Source organism: Diospyros lotus, chromosome 7 (genome assembly GCF_014633365.1).
Source record: "Diospyros lotus cultivar Yz01 chromosome 7, ASM1463336v1, whole genome shotgun sequence".
Classification (NCBI taxonomy): domain Eukaryota; kingdom Viridiplantae; phylum Streptophyta; class Magnoliopsida; order Ericales; family Ebenaceae; genus Diospyros; species Diospyros lotus.
Window position 1 is genome coordinate 19,748,579 of NC_068344.1, and position 21,703 is coordinate 19,770,281.

The following is a 21,703-nucleotide window of genomic DNA, read 5'->3' on the forward strand; positions in this document are numbered from 1 at the left end:
CGTCTAATACTTCATTTGAACCTATTCCAAAATTCATCAATATGGCAGATAATGGTAATGACAATAATGGTAATGGTAATGGTAATGGCAATAATGGCAATAATGGTAATGGAAATAATGGTAATCATGGTCATTTGGATGGTAGAACCATTAGAGAGCTGGCTGCACCTGATGTGCATTATCAGCCCCTATGTATTCAATACCCACAGTTGGATGCTAACTTTGAACTCAAATCTGGACTGATCCATTTGTTGCCCAAGTTTCATGGTCTTGTAGGAGAGGATCCACACAAGCATCTTAAAGAGTTTCATGTTGTTTGCTCAACCATGCGGCCACAAGGAGTAGATGAAGAGCAAATCAAGCTGAGAGCCTTCCCATTCTCACTTGATGGATCCGCCAAGGATTGGCTCTACTACCTGCCATCAGCTGCCATTACCAGCTGGGATGGATTGAAAAGGATCTTCCTGGAAAAATTCTTCCCAGCCTCCAGAACAGCATCCATAAGGAAGGAAATTTATGGTATAAGGCAGATGAGTGGTGAGACTCTACATGAGTACTGGGAGAGATTCAAGAAGTTGTGTTCCAGCTGTCCTCACCATCAGATAAGTGACCAACTCCTAGTTCAATATTTCTATGAAGGTCTAATCCCCATAGACAGGTACTTGGTAGATGCTGCAAGTGGAGAAGCCTTGGCAGAGAAGACCCCAGCAGCTGCACAAGAGCTGATATCAAAGATGGCACAAAATGCCCAGCAGTTTGGCACCAGAATTAACACTCCTACAAAAGCCATCAATGAAGTCAATGTGGCTGCCACTATGGACCAGCAGAGGATGGAAAACAAGCTTGAGGAATTAGCTTCTATGGTCAGGCAGTTGGCATTAGAGGGAAAGCAACCCCAGCAGCAGCTTTGTGGCATTTGCTCCTTGCCATCCCATACAACAGACCAATGCCCACAGTTGCAAGAAAATAATGAATCTGTTGCTGGTATCTTCCCTGGTAGACCATTCCAGCAGCACAATCCACCTTTCCAGCAGCAGCCACAACACAAGTATGACCCATACTCAGCCACCTACAACCCAGGTTGGAGAGACCATCCGAACCTCAGATATGGCGGCCCTTCCAATCAACATGTGCACCAACAGCAGCCATACCAGAATCAACCATTTCAGCAGAGGTTCCATCCTTCAATTTCAAGCAACCATGCTCCACCACCAAGGCAGAACCAAGCCATGCAACAAGCACCACCATTACCCAAGTCAGAACCTAGCTTGGATGATCTTGTCAAGCAACTAGCAGCCAACACACTCCAATTCCAACAGAGAACAGAAACCACCATTCAAAATTTGGAGACCCAAATAGGCCAGCTAGCCACAAACATCAATGAGTTAAGGAGTCAAGGTTCGGGGCAGCTTCCTTCACAACCAGTTGCCAATCCAAGAGGTAATGTTAGTGCCATCATGCTTCGATGTGGGAAAGAAGTGATCATCCCAAACATGGAGCAGAATGTAGAGGAGCAGAATGTAGAGGGTAGCAAAGAGCAGCAACCCTCCTCAGTCCAAGAAGCCAAGCAGCCAAACTCCAGCTATCAAGAACAAGGAGAGTCTTCCAACATCCAGCCCCTGCCATTCCCACATCGAGCAACACAAAACAAGAAAAGGGCAGAGGCCGAATTGGATAAAGAGATTCTGGAAACATTCCAGAAAGTTAAAGTCAACATCCCCCTCCTTGAAGCCATCAGACAGATCCCCAAGTATGCAAAATTTCTCAAAGATTTGTGTACTCACAAGAGGAAGCTTAAGGGGAATGAGAAGGTCAACCTTGGGAGGAATGTTTCAGCTCTCATACAACCTTCTATGCCAAGAAAGTGCAAAGATCCAGGGACGTTTTCCATTCCTTGTACTATAGGAGACATGCAATTTAGCAATGCTTTACTAGATTTAGGTGCATCCATTAATGTCATGCCTAACTCTATATATGCTTCATTGCAGTGTGGTCCTTTGAAGCCAACAGGGGTGGTTGTCCAGCTAGCCAACAGAAGCACAGCCTACCCATCTGGAGTCTTGGAGGATGTCCTGGTTAAGGTTAAGGATTGCATCTTCCCTGCTGATTTTTATGTTTTAAATATGAAAGATGATAACACACATGAGCATGCACCTCTCATCCTAGGTAGACCATTTTTAAAAACTGCAAGGACTATCATCAATGTGCATGAGAGTACACTTTCCATGGAATTTGCTGGTAGCACCATTCATTTTAACATACTTGATGCCATGAAATGTCCCTCTGAAGATCATTCCACCTTGCAAGTTAACTTGATTCAATTGTTGATTGATGAAGCATGCATTAAGTCTTGTGATTTGATTGATGCATTCCCCACTATTCATGACCTTCCAGATTCCTTCATCTGTGTCCTGATTGTAGTAATGAGAGTGATCCATGTGATGCATGTTATGAGATTGCTGCATTTCTAGATAACCATCATTCTGAAGTTGAAAATGAGCATGCACATCCTGATCTTCATGGTTTCCCTATAGAGGATATTGTTTCTACTAACCTTGCTGCCATTGAGTTAGAGCAAAGCAGGTCAGCCCCCTCTTTGCAGCAGCCACCCACCATTCAGCGCAAGCCCTTGCCTCAGCACCTCAAGTATGCATTCTTGGAGAAAGATGAGAAGCTGCCAGTCATCATTGCAAATAACTTGCAGCTTGACCAAGAGAGAAAGTTGCTGGATGTGCTGAAAAATAATAAGAAAGCAATTGGGTGGACTTTAGCAGACATAATTGGAATCAGCCCATCTGTTTGCATGCACCGTATCTTATTGGAGGAAGGAGCAAAACCAGCAAGGCAGCCTGAAAGAAGACTTAACCTAACCATCCTTGATGTGGTAAAACAGGAGGTAAGTAAATTACTTGCAGCCGGTATTATTTACCCTATTTCTGACAGCAAGTGGGTGAGTCCCGTGCAGGTTGTTCCAAAAAAGACGGGCATCACGGTGGTCCCAAATGAGCAGAATGAGCTTATCCCCATGAGAGTGCAGAACAGCTAGAGAGTCTGCATTGATTATAGAAAGCTGAACCAAGCAACCAGAAAGGACCATTTTCCCCTCCCATTCATTGATCAGATGTTGGAGAGGTTGGCTGGTAAGTCACACTATTGTTTCCTTGACGGTTTTTCTGGATACTTTCAGATTTGCATAGCCCCAGAGGATCAAGAGAAGACCACCTTCAACTGCCCCTTTGGCACATTCGCTTATAGGAGAATGCCTTTCGGTCTATGTAATGCTCCAGGTACCTTTCAGCGATGCATGGTAAGTATATTTTCAGATTTTCTAGAGCATTGCATGGAAGTGTTCATGGATGATTTTTCAGTTTATGGAACTTCTTTTGATGATTGCTTGGTTAGCTTGGGTAGAGTCCTAGAGAGATGCATTGAAAAGAACCTTGTTTTAAATTTTGAAAAATGTCATTTCATGGTAGAACAAGGAATTGTTTTAGGGCATGTTCTGTCTAAGAAGGGTATAGAAGTGGATTGGTCTAAGGTTGATGTTATTGCTTCATTGCCTTACCCCACCTCTGTGAAAGAGGTGCGTTCTTTCCTTGGCCATGCAGGATTTTACAGGAGGTTCATCAAGGATTTCAGCAAGATTGCACTTCCACTTTCCCACCTTTTCCAAAAAGAAGTGACCTTCCACTTTGATGAGAAGTGCAAGCGGGCATTTGAGGAACTGATGAGAAAAAGAAGAAAGCAAATCAAACTAAAGATGCAATGTTTTTCATAATGCTTGGAAATTCTATCTCTTGATCTTGGAATTGCAATTGCATGAAATGTTTTCTCGACCTAAGGCATGTTTTCCTTCATTGTTGTCTTTCCATTTCTTTCTTCCCCACATTACAACCCTGAATAAGTCCTTTTGATTTGTGGCATGCATGTGACATGGATAGTGGAGATTGAGAAGATAAACAAGCTTATGGTAGTGGAGTTGTGATTGGGTGAATTTGAGCGAAACAGTCACCACCACCTCTTGAGAGATTTTTGAGCATACACTTATCCTGTGAGAGGCTTCTACTTTTGATTTGTCTTATTGAATGAATTGCCATGTCACTTGTTTTCTTGGAAGTAGAGGAAAGATGATCTTTGAATGATGAATTCTCGAAGACTTACCTTGCATCTGATTTGTGTTTTTCCACATTTCTATTCTTGAGTCATAGAGTCTAGTGTTTTTCCCAGGAGTGCAAAAGTCTAAGTATGGGGGATTTTGATAGCATGCATATTTATGCTATATTTTGGCATTTCACCTCAATCTTATTACACCATTTGAAGTAATTTTTGCTAATCTTCTTTCATTGTTTCTATTTTATTATACTTCAAACCATCCTTACACTATTTTCTATCTTACTTCTATGGATCTAGGCTTTAGGGAATATTGGATGGGCTAGAGAAGTGGCTCAACTAAAGGAGCTTGGGCTCACTTTCAAGGAGCAGACTTGGGCTGCTCAATTTTGCTATCTTCTGGGCTCACTTATTTTCTGTTGGGCTAGGCCCAACCCTAGCCTTCCTAGCTCTTCATTTCTTAGCCATGTATTTAAGGCCTCTTAGCACTTATTTCATGAAGGGGGGAAGAGGAGAAAAGAGAAAGGATTCTGGCCATTTTTGATTGTTAGCATTTTTCTGTTTCCTTCATCTTTTGTTCCACTTTGTTTTCCTTGCTGTAATGATAGGCTAGAGCATTTGTAACCGGTTGTGTATCTTGAATCCATGTGGAATCTGAGTCCCGGATGAGCTACAAAAACTTGGTTTGTTTGTTTTAATCTTATTCATTTCCATTTGGTTTAGTTTGAGCAGATTTGTGAATGCATGGAGTTCATGGCAGGTTTGTGTGAATTTGCATGGTTTCATTTTCTGTTAAATGCTTAAGAGAACAGAATGTTATAGCCGGTTGGTATAACATCTCGGAAATGAATATTATGTGCTTGAACGGTTGTTCTTGCATAGGTCCGGATAGGTTGAATAGAGAGTGGATGGTTGCATTTTGTTTATAAGAGGTTTCTATATTCATTTTGTTATTCCAATCATTCTAATCCTTGGACGGTTGTTGGGGATGCTTCAAGTTTGATATCCAGAGATTAAAACACCTAACAAGCTAAGATTTATAGAGTGGACGAGGAAGATTTCATAAGGGGACAAATACACAGCCGGTTGCATTTCTTGTACTGATTTTTCATCCATCCTTATTTTTCTGTTTTGTTAATTAGTTTTCTATCAAACCCCCCCCCCCCAAACAAACTGTTGGTTATATTGGTTATTCTTGTTCATAGAGGAAAGTGAGGCTCCTTGTGAGAGATGACCTAGGGTGCACTTTGCTGCAAACTAGAGAAGAGACATATAGATCTCTAATTCTGGAGTGGTTCGACAATCGCTGGCCAATGGCTAAGCTAAGGCTTTGGATATGTTCGAGGTTGACATCTATGTTGATTTATGGTCGTTCCTAGGTAGATGAAGGTCCTCTAGGTAGCTGAAGTTAGCTCGAACTCTACGATGAGACGACTCCCTTGAGGTTCTAACATGCAACGCATGTAGTTTTGAGATTAGAGGCAATACGCTCGGGGGTGGGGATGTTGTAGACAAGTAACTGACAACCCATTATTTTGCTCATGGTTTTAAATGTGCGACAGATGGCGACTTCCTAGTGGTGGATTTGCGATAGATGACTCCCGGCCGTCAGATGCACCGCTTAGTGACCATTATAAAAGTCCCATTTTACCCAGGGTTTCTACTCCTTGCTTCTTTAAGTTTTCGAATTCCTGCAATATCGCAAGCTCTTAGGGTTTTCCTTTCGTCTTTGCGGCCTACAATCAAGATAGTGTTTCCTGCTCGCGTTTCCCTCCGCCCATGACTTTAACCAGGTAACTCCTCAAATCTGGAGTCCTTTCGCTACTGCGGGCCTGCATCGGGGCATTGTGGGGATTTCGCCAAGTGCGAGAGCAGTTTATTACTTCGTTCGCTCTTCTGCTTCTGTTTGTCTAGAGTGTATATGCTCATGCCTGTGTATTCTTTTTGAAAGAAAAATGCTGAAGTTTCCCAAGAGAGAGATGAAGGCTCTCAACAAATAGAGAAACAAATCTGTGTCGAGCTAAGAGCCTACCAATAGAGCAATTGGGGAGGCCCAGGTCTTACCAAGGTCGGTTCCTTTTTCCGTACAGTCACTGCCCCTAGTTTCCATTACTAAGGCTTCGACTCCTTGCTTTGAGGAGCCTACCATTTCTGAGGAGCTGGCAAGGCACAAAAAGCGGTAGAGGGATTCCGAAGGGGAGGCTAGACCTTCTGGTAGCTTGGGCCCTATTGGGCACGAAACTCACTTGGTTCTGTTCGAAGATCTTGACTTTTGGAGTGAACTCTTCATTGATACCAATCTACATAAGTTGTCAGAGTGGAAAAGGTTATTGGATCTTGGGCAACCTGCAACACTTTTCCAAGTCGAGTGCCAAGTACTCCAACTTTCTATGGATTTTTGATTACTCGAGGCTGATACCATGAGTCGGCTCACCAAGATAAAACGGGATTATGAAGAGAAGCTAGATCAAGTTTGGGAATTAGTGAAAATGGAAGTAAGGAAGGGCGTGGAGACGGCTACTACTGAGGCAAAAAGGCGAGTTGATGATGTCGAATCACTCGACTCTAAACAATGCCTTACGATCGACGTTCTCCAAAGCTAGCTTGACGCTGCTAATGCGGAGCTGATAAGGTTGAAAGTAGAGGTTACGATAGCTAAGGCCGAGGTGACTGAGAATGAGCTGAAGGTAAGAACTGGTATTGTGGTTGATCGGTTTGAGGTTGAAGGGGAAAAAGCCTAAGCTACTGATTAGTGGTTAATTTTGTAAAAATTTTGTTATAATTATACCCTTCTTTCGATCTTAAATATGGTTTAAATTAGATATTAATATATATTTTATGGTTATATGTAAATTTAAATTGAAAGATGAATGAAATGAAGTTCTAAAGTAAATAATAATAATATATAAAATTATATATAATACATATATATCATTATATGCATGCATGTAATATATATATAATATAATCTAATATATATATGTGCCATGTGTAATACATATATATAATATATAATTTATTAATAACATTAAATTATTTTTATTTTTTTTAGGCATGAAGACTTAAAGTCCATGAAGAATTCAAGTCTATGAAGAAATCAAAGCCATGGAGAAATCAAGTCCATGAAGAAATCAAACCCATGAAAAATTAAAGTCCATGAAGAATTCAAGCCCATGAAGAATTAAGGCCCAATTTGAGCAACCCATGGAAAATATTATTTGGAGAAGGCCCAAGGATTATTTTTAATCCTAATGAAGATTAAAAACCAATTTATAGAAATCTATTTTTATTTTTTATGTGAGAGCTTTATTAGGTGTGTTTTTTAGCTAAAATCCATTTAACTATTAGGTGGATATTATAGCTAAAATCCATTTAACTTTATGAGTGCTTTATTAGGTATGTATTTTAGCTAAAATCCATTTAATATTAGGTGTGTATTATAGCTAAAATCCATTTAACTTTAAGTGTGTGAGTGCCCATTAGATATAATTATGTCTAATTGAATAATTGAAATTGTGTGGTTTGTATTGCATCTTGTGGCCTATAAATAGCTCACTTGATTGCATTTGTAAGTGTGATTATTATTCTTGAATAAAAGTTTAGTTGTTTCCTTATAATTCTCTCTTTGAGAATTGTTCTTGTTCTTTCTCATTTTCTTTAGTACTTTCTCTTATAATCTTACTTTTTTTTCTTTCTTCTTTTAAATTCTTATGTCATTTATTATTACTTTATTATTCACCGCCTAAATGGCCGGTTAATTTGTGCCTTTAAATTTCTATAATTTTAATTCTTGTCATTTAATTATTCACCGCCTAAATGGCCTGTTAGTTTATGCCTTTAAATTTCTACAATTTTAATTCTTGTCATTTAATTATCCACCGCCTAAATGGCCGGTTAGTTTATGCTTTTAAATTTCTTGTCATTTAAATTCTGTTATTTAAATTACGTCATTTAAATTTCTGTCAATTAACTTTCAAATAAAAATGAGTAGTTAAATCTAATCTTGGGTTAAGGCAAGGACAGTGTCCAATGCCAATGATTCCCAAATAAAGCTGCGCTTTAAATAAGTAACATTAATTTAAATTTCAGTATGAGTGTGTATTAATTATTAAAAAATCACTAGGTTTGGATTGGAGCGTAAGCCTAACTTAGAGCTTTCATGCCATGTATGAGAGTTACTAGAACTGGAAACGCTATCATACCTAAATCCAGATGATTAATTTAGTTGTTTTGTGTATTAATTGCAATTGGATTTATGGTGGTTGCTTAAATTGAAATCTCGCATATCATGTATGGGGATTGCTTAATCTAGAACTATCATCATCTCTAATTGCATTTAATAACAAACCCTCATATCTGAAATTAAATTAATGTTGCTAATTTTTTATGCTAAAATTTGGGAATCAACGGGTTGGTACTGAAATTGTCTTAACTCAAGCACTATCCAAATTCATATTTTTACGTTTAATGTTTATTTCAATTTTTGCCTTACTTTATTTTCTAGTATCTGTTGTCTAAAAACAAAACCATAAAAAATCTTGTTGTCAATTTGTCCAAATGCGTGTGCGTGTGTGTGACATTCTTTTTCTTTTGCCATAAATAAATCTCTCAGTGGACGACCTGGATTCATCCAGAAAATATAAATTTAAATTTGGACTACAACTGCACTCGTACACTGGCGAGTATAAACCTCTCACTAAAATAAAAAAAATATAAAAGTTTTATTATGATTTGTTTTTATTGTGTTTTAATTGCAGGGTGAGAGTGCAGTCAGCTACCAGGACAAAGGAGGAGATCGGCAAGGTGTGAGCCGAAGCAGAAAAGATAGCGGGCAAGGCTTTCTTTCAATATGTTGAGGGGTACGAAGTGGCTTTGTCCCATGTTCGAGCTATCTTCCCCCAGTTGGATCTTTCGCCCTTTTGTCTTTTTAAAGAGGACTGAGCTGAGCAGGTCAACATTTTGGGGGCAGTTGAGCCATGCCAGACCGTGGATGAAGTGCTTGAAGATGCCGAATGTCCTTATCTAAGATTGCTACCGAGACTACTTTTGAACCTGCCGAGTCGTGATTAATTTTTTTTTTTCCTTTTTCTTTGTAGTAGTCTTTATGATAGCGTAGGTCTTCCATTGTTTTAGAGTATCCACCTTGTAACTTTGCAACCTTAAGTTTGAAATAGATGACTTCTTTTGCTGCTATTTGCGATGCTTTATTTCTATCCTAGCTCCTGATGTTTTTGGTTTCCTTTGTGAAATTGCTATGCTCGAGGGCTAGATGCCCATCAAGTAAGGTTAGGTTTGTAGGTCAGTTTGGCTCTCGCCCTCCCATAGGTTGGATGCTCGTGGAAGGAGTGTCCGAGCTTGTAGATGTTTTACTGTGCTGGTGTTTGGATGTTTGATGTTGAGCTCGGTGTCCTGACAAGTTGTTGGGCGTACCTTTGTTTTGAATTTGGAAGGTCGTTCCATTGCTTTGGCCTGATGCACGTATGTTTTATAAAATGAGGTGTCTACTCAAGAATGTGCTATGACACCTGCAAGCGTGGAGGTAGCCCACTACCCTAGGTGGGGTAAGTTTTTCGGAGCATTAATTGTGGGGTACATGACGAGATTGTAATGGTTGCTTTGGCTCGCAATCGAGGTGAAACTGCAAGGAGATGACATCGCAGAAGCTGAGAGGAAACTAAAGGCGGCATGGAGGAAGGCTAAGGAAGCCTGGGAGACTACACAGAAGCGGGTTGATGATCGGATGACGGCCAAGATGGTAGACTTGCATGCCCGAGTTGCAAGGGTTAAGGATTTGGCCTTAAGGAGGGAGTCCAAACTCTTAAAGGTGCCCGCGGTGAGGGATATGGCCTAGAAGGACATAAAAGAGTTGAAGGAGAGGGTTTGGATGTTGGAGGCTGAACGTGATACTTCTTTTTGCTAGGTTGCTTGTCTGGAAGCTGAGTTCAAGGGTTTGAAGAATGAGACCCTTGACCAATATCTTGACGGTTTTAACATGGCTCTTGTGCAAATTTGGATGTTCTACCCTAGGGCGGATCTTTCCGACTGCGGCCCCTTCAAGGAGATCTTGGACGACCAACTTGTGGACTCAAATACGGAGGGCCTGTTGATTAGGGCGATGCCTTGGAGGGGGTGCAGGAGGTTGCAGGTCAGCCGAGGGAGGCCAACGAGTAGCCTAGGGAAGCCCCAATCCCTACCTAGCCTACTAACCTACCACCAACTTCTAGGACAGCCTTTTGATTATTTTTTTTACCTCTTTTTGCTTAGTTTCTTCTTTTGTCACTTTGTGTAAATGATGTAGGTACTTTATTATAGAATAAAGGAGATATTTTCGGGCATGCTCTGGCTTTTGCATCTATTTTCATTTCCTTTTATTTTCTTTGCAGTTGGTTCTTCAAGCCTTGTCTCATGAGAGAGAGAAAGAAAAAGAGAGAGAGAGAGGGAGAGAGAGAAAGGTCGTGGTGGACTTGAGGTTTGTTTGTCGGGGTAGACCTGGGTGCTTTGGGGCAGACTTAAAGCCGTCGATCTAGCAAGTAAGGAGTGAGGTGGCTGGGTCCTATGTTTGGGCCTTTTACCATGGGTTGGTCCTTTTACATTGGGTTGGTCTTTCTAGAAAGTTCAAGGATAGCTGTTTGCGTACTATGGTTAGGACGTACATGTGACACATAACTCAGAACGTGTACTCATGAAGATGAGGGGACGTTTTTCGAACGCATGGTGTGTCGCTTCCCTAGGAGGCACATTCACGAAGGTGAGGGGATGTTTTTCCACCAGAGGTGCATCATTTCCCTAGGATGTTTTTGTTGGGATATTAACTATCCAAGCACATGACTGCATCATAATAACAATTCATTATCTGCTGGGTGTGTAATACCCTGTATCTTCATGAAGTTGCAATGTAATTTAGATGAATTTAAAATACCAAAAAGTGGATTTGATAGTAAAATAAATGGTCGAATCAGCTGTAGGGAATGTCCCGAGGCTGAGATTTCAAAAGAAAATGATATGTCATTGCTAAGCATCCCAAGATAAGATTTTTAGTATCAAAAGAAATTGGATTGGAGTTAATTTTTGATACAGCTTCAGTTTGGGCTAAAAACTGAATTGTCGTTAGGGAGCGCCTCGGAATTTAGATGTTTAAAAGAAAGGATATATTATTGACGAGCATCCCGAGAATGTCTGGTATAGATTATAGTTGTTTTTAATAAAAGATATTATAGTTTATCATGTTAAAAACAAAGAAAAAAAATAGAATTTGCAGCGTGAGGCATGGCTGCCACACCTGCTGTCGTAGCCCTCAAATCAGCGACCAGGGCATGGCCAAGCCTGGCATGGACGTGGTGGTCTGATTAGGATTGGATATGGGTCGAGATCGGCCAAGCATGGCCGTGATTTGACAGAAAATGGTGAGGCATGGTCGCGGTAGTTGGATTTTTTTGGGGAAGGATGATTCGTATGAAATCATCACGATTTGAGACCATTAAATGGTTGTAAGGATGATAGAGGCGTCGATTTGACCAGGTATGGCTCGATTGGGCTTCAAAAATGGGTATAAATAGAGGTTCGAATGCGGTCGAATGCATCGATTTGACCAGGTATGGCTCGATTGGGCTTCGAAAACGGGTATAAATAGAGGTTCGAATGCGGCCGAATGCATCCAAAAGTTTACTTCGATTTCTCATGTTTGGGAGTGAATCAGAGGTCTAGGATAAGGGGCTTTTATTCCCCATGTATTGAGGATCAATTTTGGAGAATTTCGTGAAATTTCATTAAGGTTTGAAGGTGTTTTGAAGCTTGCTAGAAAACGCGAAGCTTCGCCAGAGCTGGACTATAAATCGACCATTCGGGCTATTTTCTGCAGGTTTTTTGGCCATATGAGGGTGCCATTGCGATCGTCTTGAGGAGGGCTTCAAGGTGGTGTCATCGGATCAGCCATCGGAGCAGGTCGTCGATCGCCGTCGCCGAAGAAGATGATCGAAGGTAATTTCTGTATTTTTTAAATAATGAAAATATAAAAAATTAAAAAAAAATAGAATTAAAGGAAATAAAATTCTGAAAAAATGTCCAAAAATTTAAGAAAAAGGAATAGTTTATTTTGATGAATTGTTATCTTGAAAATTTCTTGAGGAGATAATTATTTTGGATTTTTGAAAGAAAAGGTAAAAGGAGAATAAATATGAGGGATTTTTATAAAATTCTGAGAAAATTCAAGAAGGATGAGGAATTTATTTTATGAGTTTTGATGATTTTTCATGGAGGAGATTCGAAGGAAATCAAGGAGAAATAATTTTTCTCAAGGAAAAGTAATTATGGAAATTTGAGAAAATAGGAGAAAAATCTAGAAAATTTCCAAAACATTCCAGAGTCTTATAAATATTGTTTTATTAATTATTGTAGAGAAAAATTTAGAAAAAATGCTTGAAGATGTATTTATATGGAATTATCGAGAGAAAATTAAGAAGAAATTAGAGAAAATTTATGAGAAAATTGGGAAAATAGATATTGATTTTCCTTTGAATACATATGATATCTAGGGTATCGTTGAGGCTTGAAGTTGAACTATAGAGCGCCTGGCACTAGAATTGAGGTCGGGCACGCATTTCAAGGAATCTTGAACTTAGCCCCAGGGTGAGTGGTTCTACAGGAAAAACTTGTTTGTGGCATGTGAATGGTTTACTGTGAGTTGTTCAATCCAATTCTTGTGCATATTCTTGTTACTTTGATCACTTTTGATTTATTGTGAACGGTTGGTTTTGTGCAATGGTTCGTCCAAATGATTATTTACACATGCATTGAATTTCATACGGTAAATTGCATACATTGAAATGTTGATTTTACGTCATACATGTTATGATTTTCGGCATTGGCATGTTATGTGTTGCCCATGTGAGATGTGGGTTGTTTACCTGTGACGTGGCTTTTGAGTGACAGCACTCGGGATGCGTGCTGAGGATTAATGCTATGTGGCCCACTTGGGACGGGGCTGAGACGGACTTCACCTTACGGTACTCAAGTGGCAGGGCTGAGAGTGGACACCACCCCGATTGTTGGCTCAAGTGGCAGGGTTGAGAGTGGACACCACCCCAGGTTCCTTAGAGTAATAGCATTAATACCGAGGTGTCATTAATTCTAGAGATAGTGCTGATATGCTATTCTTGGGGCTAGGGTTGCGTTGGGTTTTGGAATGCTTTTGAGCAAGAGTGTAATGCCTAACAATGATAATGGGGTGATTCTTGGGATTCATATGTTGAGGTTATCCCTCTTAAGCAGGATTGTGTTTGCCAATGGGTCGATGTGGTCGTGTCACCTTTAGAGAGATTGCATTTTCCCTAGTTAGGGCTAAGTGCTATGTGGGATTCTCTTAGGCTGGGGTATGTCAGGATTTGTAGGTTTTACACATGATTTTGCATATATTCATGAAATTGTTTTTGAACTCTCACTTAGATGATTCAACATCTAATTTGGACTATGTCCCTGGAATATTCAAACGTTCCAGGTGAAAGCAGTGGCACCAAGGAAAAGGATATCGTTGAGATGTAGCTACTATGTTTAGTTTTCGTAGGTCTTTGTCTATGATTACGATGTTCATAGGTTATGTAATATTTTGATATTTTCATGTGAAACATCAATTTGGTTATTTAACTGTAAAAGGAATTTATCGGTTATATATCATTGAGATTTCGATCCTTGCTTTCGCTGATGTGATTGTTAATGCCTGTCTTAATTTGTTAATTTTTAAATTTTGATATGCTGGGAAGGTATAATCGGGATTGTCAGGAAATGATTATCATGAGGGTATGTATATCGAGGAACTTATGTTGTGTGTATGATGTTAAAAAAAAAAAAATATTCCCGAAATCTCTAGATAATGCACGTTCTGGGAAAACAGGGCGTTACAGTTAGTATAAGAGCAAACTAGCAAAAACCCCGATTGGAGACTCAGGGGTACTACTGGAAATTGAGAATGACCGAGTCATTAATGGTTAGTTTGATATGATGTAATCTAGCTATGAGTTAGGTTTGTAAATAGGTGATATGAATCATTGAGGTTCGAGTATTAGAATGATTTAGTACTGACCAAAGATCTTAGGGAAATGAGAAACCTGTGATGGTTTGGTTAATGTTATTGAGAATAGAGTTTAAGGATTTTGAAAATTGATTCTGATGATAGGTATATCGAAATTAAGATTACCTCTAAGAAAATGTTGGTGTTTCCTTTTTCAATTGGTAAAAACTTGAAGAATCATAGATCTCAATGAACGAGATGAGGAAAACGGTAGTAGCAGTTATCGGGGTTACTCTGTGAGTCACACCATGAGCAGTCGTTGTAGTCGCTCTATGAATTCCGCTACGAGTAATCACCATAGTCGTTCGACGAATTGTACCACGAGCGATTGACGACAAGAAGAGCGATCAGGTCCTAGTGAAAGTAGACTTGATCGAGTGGAAAGGATTCTAGAGAATATATTGACTTGCATAGCAGGAAATGAGCCGGTAAGGCGCACCCCCCATGTGCTGGATCAGTATCGCTGGCAAAGACCCTTGGTGTTTAGAGGAAAAGCGGGTGATGAGCCTAGTGCAGCTAAGTACTGGATGGAGCAAACCGAGAAGCTGCTCCAGCATCTGCAATGTAGTGATGAGGAGAAGGTCAACCGTGCCACATTCATGCTAGAAGAAGAAGCTGGAAGATGGTGGCAATCGACTAGCGAGCCCTGCAAAGGACACCCAGGCAAGCAGTGTAGGATCCAAGGTCGAGACAAGCTCAGCCGATAACCTGGGAAGCATTCAAGGAAGTTTTCAATGCTAAGTACTTTCCCCAAAGCTGGAAGAAAGAGAAGACTTGGGAGTTTATGAAATTAAGGCAGACAGAAGAAATGTTAGTATCCCAATACAATGTCAAGTTTACCCAACTGATCAGGTACGTGCCTATGTACGAAACTGACGAGAGGCAGAAGGCGCAAAAATTTGTGGGTGGATTAAAGGTGGATCTACAACAAGCTCTCAGCTCATGTACCATCAGCACTTACAACGAGGTGCTAGACAGGGCTCTAACCATCGAGATAAACCTATTGTGTGTAGGACTGATAAGATCTGATGAAAAGAAAAGAGATTCGAAAGGCACGGAGCATAAGTTAGGGGGGGGAAATTTCAAAGATAGAAAACCGTGTCCTTATTGCAATAAAGAACACCCAGGAAGAAATTGTTCTCAAGGGTATATCACGTGTTTTTCATAGGCGAAAAAGGACGTAAGGAGAAGGACTGCCCTAAGAATAAAGAAGCACCTTCGACTGGGAATCAAATGGGGAGCACATGCTACTCATGCAATCAACCTGGTCACTACGCTAGTGAATGTCCGAAAAGACAAAAAATGGATTAGCCTAAGAAGATAAATATGATGCCAGGACCTCGTATCGGACGAGTCTATTGCCTAGCAAGAGAGAACGAAGAAGTCTTCCCTTGCTTGGCAAAAGATGACGAAAAGACCCATCCAACAAGGACAAAAGATATGTTAATTTTAATTCAGATAAATTTTGCATTTATGATCATATGCATTAATTTGGAAGTAAATTTGGAAAATTAGGTCTAGGGTTAAGGTTAAGACTTGAGGTTTAGAATATCGGAATTTAGGACGTTAAGAGCATACGGATCTTGTTAAGAAAATAAGAAATTTTGAGTTAGGAAGCAAATGACTGTATGAATCAGGGGTTGCTTACCAAAAATCGATTGTCAACCACGTTACCTAAAAGAGTTAAAGCATGATATAGGGTGTCGATTAGATAATCAAATATTGGGTGATGTAGAATGTTATTTTAAGGATCAGTCCAAAAGGAATTTTATAAAACTGATTTGTATCTCTTGAAGACAAAAATAGAAATGATTACGGTAAGAAAAATTGTGGTATATAGGTCATTTTGGGGAGATGTGTAACTACCTGTAAATGAGCTGCAACGGGAAATTCTGTGGGAAACACGTCGTACCTCGTAAGCAATGAGCGTTTAATAAAAGCAAATTTGGGATAATTGATTTTTGATTGAGGTATTTAGGACAATTTAATTGGAAGTTGTATCAATATCAGTGATGCGATCTGTTAAGTGCAAAATTTTGAGGACGATATTTCTTTAAGGGGGAGAGAATGTAATACCCCGTATCTTCATGAAGTTGCCATGTAATTTAAATGAATTTAAAATACCAAAAAGTGGGATTGATAGTAAAATAAATCACCGAATCAGCTGCAAGGAATGTCCCAAGGCTGAGATTTTAAAGGAAAATGATATGTCATTGCTAAGCATCCCATGATAGGATTTTTAGTATCAAAAGAAATCGGATCGGAGTTAATTTTCGATACAGCTTCAGTTCGGGCTGAAAACTGAATTGTCATTAGGGAGCGTCTCGGAATTTAGATGTTTAAAAGAAAGGATATATTATTAACGAGCGTCTCGAGAATGTCTGGTATAGATTATAGTTGTTTTTAATAAAAGATATTATAGTTTATCATGTTAAAAAAAAGAAAAAAAAATAGAATTTGTAGCATGAGGCATGGCCGCCACACCTTTCGTCGTCGCCCTCAAATCAGCGACTAGGGCATGGCCGAGCCTGGCATGGACGTGGGGGTTTGATTAGGATCAGATATGGGTTGAGATTGGCCAAGCATGGCTGTGATTTGACAGAAAATTATGAGGCATGGCGTGGTTACCCGATTTTTTTGGGGAAGGACGATTCGTATGAAATCATCACTATTTGAGGTCATTAATTGGTTGTACGGATGATAGAGGCGTCGATTTGACCAGGTATGGCTCAATTGGGCTTAAAAAACGGGTATAAATAGAGGTTTGAATGTGGTTGAATGCATCAAAAAGTTTACTTTGGATTTCTCACATTTGGGAGCGAATTAGAGGTCTGGAATAAGGGGATTTTATTCCCCATGTATTGAGGATCAATTCTGGAGAATTTCGTGAAGTTTCATTAAGGTTTGAAAGTGTTTCGAAGTTTGCCAGAAAAAGCGAAGCTTCGCCGGAGTTGGACTGTAAATTGACCATTCGGGCTATTTCCAGCATGTTTTTATGCCATATGAGGGTGCCATTGTGATCGTCTTGCGGAGGGCTTCAAGGTGGTGTCGTCGGATCAGCCATCGGAGCAGGTCGTCAGTCGCTGTCGCCAGAGAAGATGACCGGAGGTGATTTTTGTATTTTTTAAATGCTAAAAATATAGAAAATTTGTGAAAAAATTGAATTAAAAGAAATAAAATTTTGAAAAAATATCCAGAAATTTAAGAAAAAAGAATAGTTTATTTTGATGAATTGTTATCTTGAAAATTTCTTGAGGAGATAATTAGTTTGGATTTTTGAAAGGAAATGTAAATGGAAAATAAATATGAGGGATTTTTATAAAATTCTGTTAAAATTCTAGAAGGATAAGAAATTTATTTTATGAGTTTTGGTGATTTTTCATGGAGGAGATTCAAAGGAAATCAAGGATAAATAAATTTTATCAAGGTAAAGTAATTATGAAAATTTGAGAAAATAGGAGAAAAATCTGAAAAATTTCTAGAAAATTCCAAAGGCTTATAAAATTGTTTTATTAATTCTTGTGAAGAAAAAGTTGGAAAAAATTCTTGAAGAGGTATTTATTTAGAACTATCAAGAGAAAATTAGGAAGAAATTAGAGAAAAATTATGAGAAAATTGGGACAATAGATATTGATTTTCTTTTGAATACATATGATATCTAGGGAATCTTTGAGGCTCAAAGTTGAACTATAGAGCTCTTGGCATGAGAATTGAGGTCAGGCACACATTTCGAGGAATCTTGAACTTAGCCCCAAGGTGAGTGGTTCTACCGGAAAAACTTGTTTGTGGCATGTGAATGGTTTACTGTGAGTTGTTTAATCCAATTCTTGTGCATATTCTTGTTATTTTGATCACTTTTGATTTATTGTGAGCGATTGGTTTCGTGCAATGGTTCCTCCAAACGATTATTTACACATGTATTGAATTTCATACGGTAAATTGTATACATTGAAATGTTGATTTTACATCATACATGTTATGATTTTCGGCATTGGCATGTTATGTGTTGCCCATGTGAGACGTGGGTTATTAACCTGTGAAATGGCCCTTGAGTGACAGCACTCGGGATGCGTGCCGAGGATTAATGTTATGTGGCCTACTTGGGATGAGGCTGAGACAGACTTCACCCTACGATACTCAAGTGGCAGGGCTGAGAGTGGACACCACCCCGGTTGTTGGCTTAAGTGGCGGGCCTAAGAGTGGACACCACCCCAGTTTCCTTTGAGCAATAGCATTAATACCGAGGTGTCGTTAATTCCAGAGATAGTGCTGATGTGATATTCTTGGGGCTAGGGTTGCGTTGGATTTTGGAATGCTTTTGAGCAGGAGCGTAATGCCTAACAATGATAATGGGGTGATTCCCTGGATTCATATGTCGAGGTTGTCCCTTTTAAGCAGGATTGTGTTTGCTAATGGGTCAATGTGGTCGTGTCACCTTTAGAGAGATTGTATTCAAGATGAATATAGTATTCAGGATGAATAATGCTTCAAGATAAAATAGTCTTCAGGATGAATAATGCTTCAACTTTCGATTTTATTAATGACGACTAATTGCATCAGTTTCATACATGGAGCACGATTTGGACCGAGATGACTTGAGGTCTGGTCGTGTCGAACTAACCCCTACCCTTATCTGATCCCAAGGACGGTAGACGATATGACAAAAGAGAGAATTGGAGTTGAATAATTTATGAGATAAAGGATGAGTGTTCAGGATGAAGAATGCTTCAGGATAAAATATAGTCTTCAAGATGAATAATGCTTCAAGATAAAATAGTCTTTAGGATGAATAATGCTTAAACTTCCGATTTTATTGATGACGAATAGTCTGGAAACACATAAGTGGGAGCCCATTGTGAGAGTATCGAATGCTGGTAGGAAATAAGACAAAATTTGGGCTTGGGCCCGAATTGTTATAACAAATCCTTAAATCAAATGAATAAATTATTGTATGAAATTGACTTCTATCAAAGAAAGCTCAAATGGCGGCTTAGTTGTAGTATCTTCGCAAGTTGGCCGCATTCCATGATCTTGGCAGGGGCTGCCCTGAGAGCTAAGCGAGGTGGTAGGCTCTGTTGTTGAGGTTATTAATAAGTCAGTAAGGACCTTCCCAGTTAGCGCCGAGCTTCTCTTATCCGGGTTATTGTCTTGGGATTTCAATCTTTCTTAGGACCAGGTCTCGTTCTTAGAATCGTTTGGGCCTGACCTTTTTATTATATTTCCAAGCCGCCCTTTGCTTGGCCGCTTGTTCATTTCTTATCGCCAGCCAATTGTATCCAGCTCTCAGTTCCTTTGCCGCCAGGGATAATTCTCTGAGATGTTCCGCACACTCCTTCATATACTTCGGCCATGATGTATGTGGACTGGTCAGTGTTAACACATTTGAGGAGTGGTGTGGAAAAGCCTCTACTGTATAGTTGATCTCCAAGCAAGGTGAAGAAGCAGATTATCTTTTTAAGTTTCTTGGCTTCCTCGACATTGGTGGGGAGTGTCCCATCTTGTAGGAATTGGATAATGGTGGATCCCCAGAATTCCAGTGCTGTCTACACAGCTTGAACATTGTAGGTCGACAGTGGGTAATGTTAGTGTAGGTGCTCTAAACCCAATCAGATTACGCATGTTATACACTGACAATTACAATCATATTTATCATTTGTATAAGGAGTTATTCAAATTCACAAGAAGTTATTCTATTAGTTTCTTGTTATTATTGTATTGACCGGATGAAACTAGATAGAAGTCCAAATGATGTATACTGTGATTAATCTATAAAGATGTGAGATGATGCATCACAGTTTCTAGACATCATTAAATGTCCCAAGTCGTAGCAATGCCAAGAATGGACATTGACAATTACAGTAAGACTTGTATATGTTATGTTTTTGTTATGTGATAGCAATGGGGGTCTCACATCCATAAGTATGGAGATGCCAAGACAAGTACATAGGTGACCAATGTTGGAGAACGTGTCACTAGACATGACTCACCATGAGAAACCATTTTGGTTATATGTTAATGATATTCTCATACAAGATGGGTGTAACTAATCCTTAGACTTGAGGTTGTCACAATCATCTCATAAGAAGATTGGTATGCTTTAACATCTTTTCGATGGGCTTAGACAAAGGCTGCATGTGGGCAATCGTTGGGCATATCGTGAGGCTTATGGAGATGGGTGCATAACCAAGATGGGATTCGTCTATCCCTTGATAGAGGATGATGTATCTAAGGCGCATTTAGTGGATATTCACTTTAAATCCATGGCCATTGTGAAAGAGATCAATAAGGAGTTATTGATTCACTTTCTATTAAGAGAGGATATCCGAAAAATCGAAGAAAACTCATGTGATCGTAATCAAGCAACACATCACCATACTTAAGATCACATAAGATACGTTGACGAGAGGATCGAATTACATGGTAACCATGCTCGTGAAAGGTTGTTTGTGGATTATGAATCCTTCTGAATAATTGGGTAGGCATGATGCCTTGTTAGAAGCCAATCATGTCTTATGTGTTCATACTGACACATTGCCAATATATTCGGAAGCCTAGTGACTCATACGCCAAATGTATGGTCCTTGGCTTAAACTAGAAGAGCGGACGTATGGTTAAGTGGGACACTTCGACAAGAAGTTGTGTCGTCGTAGGTTCTCACAGAAAAAGAATAAAGGGACGTAATGACGTCGATATGATGAGGGGTTGTCATAACGGAAAGAGTATCCTAAAATGGTAATTGATTAAATTAGGAATAAGTTTCTAATTTAATAATTTTCTATTTGTTAGAGTGGCAAATAGGAAATAAAATATATTTGGGTTTAAGTTAATATTTGGACTAAATTGGATTTGGGCCAAATATTAAATATTATATTTGGACTAAATTAGATTTGCGTCATATATTAAATTAAATATTATATTTGGGCTTGAATTAGATTTGAGCCAAAATATTTTATTTAAACTTATAATTAGGTTTGGGCTGCTTAATTGAGTTTCTAGTTGGACAAGAATAAACCTATTTAATTAAGTTCCTAATTGGACTAAATTAAATGGGTCGGCCCATATCCAATAGGGTTTAAGAAACCCTAGAGCTCCTTATAAATATCCCTTTATGGGTTACCCAAAAGACATGAGAGTGATTATTTTGTGTGGTTTTTCAAGAGTTGAAAAATGAATGTTGTTCACTTTTCCCCATTTCTTTTTGGCATCGATTTGAAACGTGTACATTCTTTTCCGTTCATACACAAGCCGTAATGGGAGAAAGAGCTTGCACTCCTATCATGAGTTAGAGGCTGGACGCTTGGACGACTCGAATCCGCGAACGATTTGAAAATCTAAATGTTAGATTTATTTTATTTGTATGTGAATAATTTAATTTCGACATTGATCCATTCACCGGGATCGAGGTAAGGTTCAAAAATTTTGAAGTACGCTACTTGCCCCATAGCAATCTTGCTTTACTTTCAGGTGAGTCCAAGGCTTTCTGTATGATAGACTGGTTGTTTCCAAGCATTTTTGTGTTGGCTAGTTTTG

At 39.3% G+C, this 21,703-nt stretch overlaps 1 non-coding gene across 1 annotated transcript; it reads right to left on the minus strand.

The window, feature by feature from the left end:
- Positions 1-496: 496 nt before the first annotated feature.
- On the minus strand, positions 497-604 carry LOC127807048 (small nucleolar RNA R71). Its single transcript, XR_008024587.1, has one exon. It is a non-coding gene; the product is annotated as a small nucleolar RNA R71 (small nucleolar RNA).
- Between the last annotated feature and the right edge of the window lie 21,099 nt (positions 605-21,703).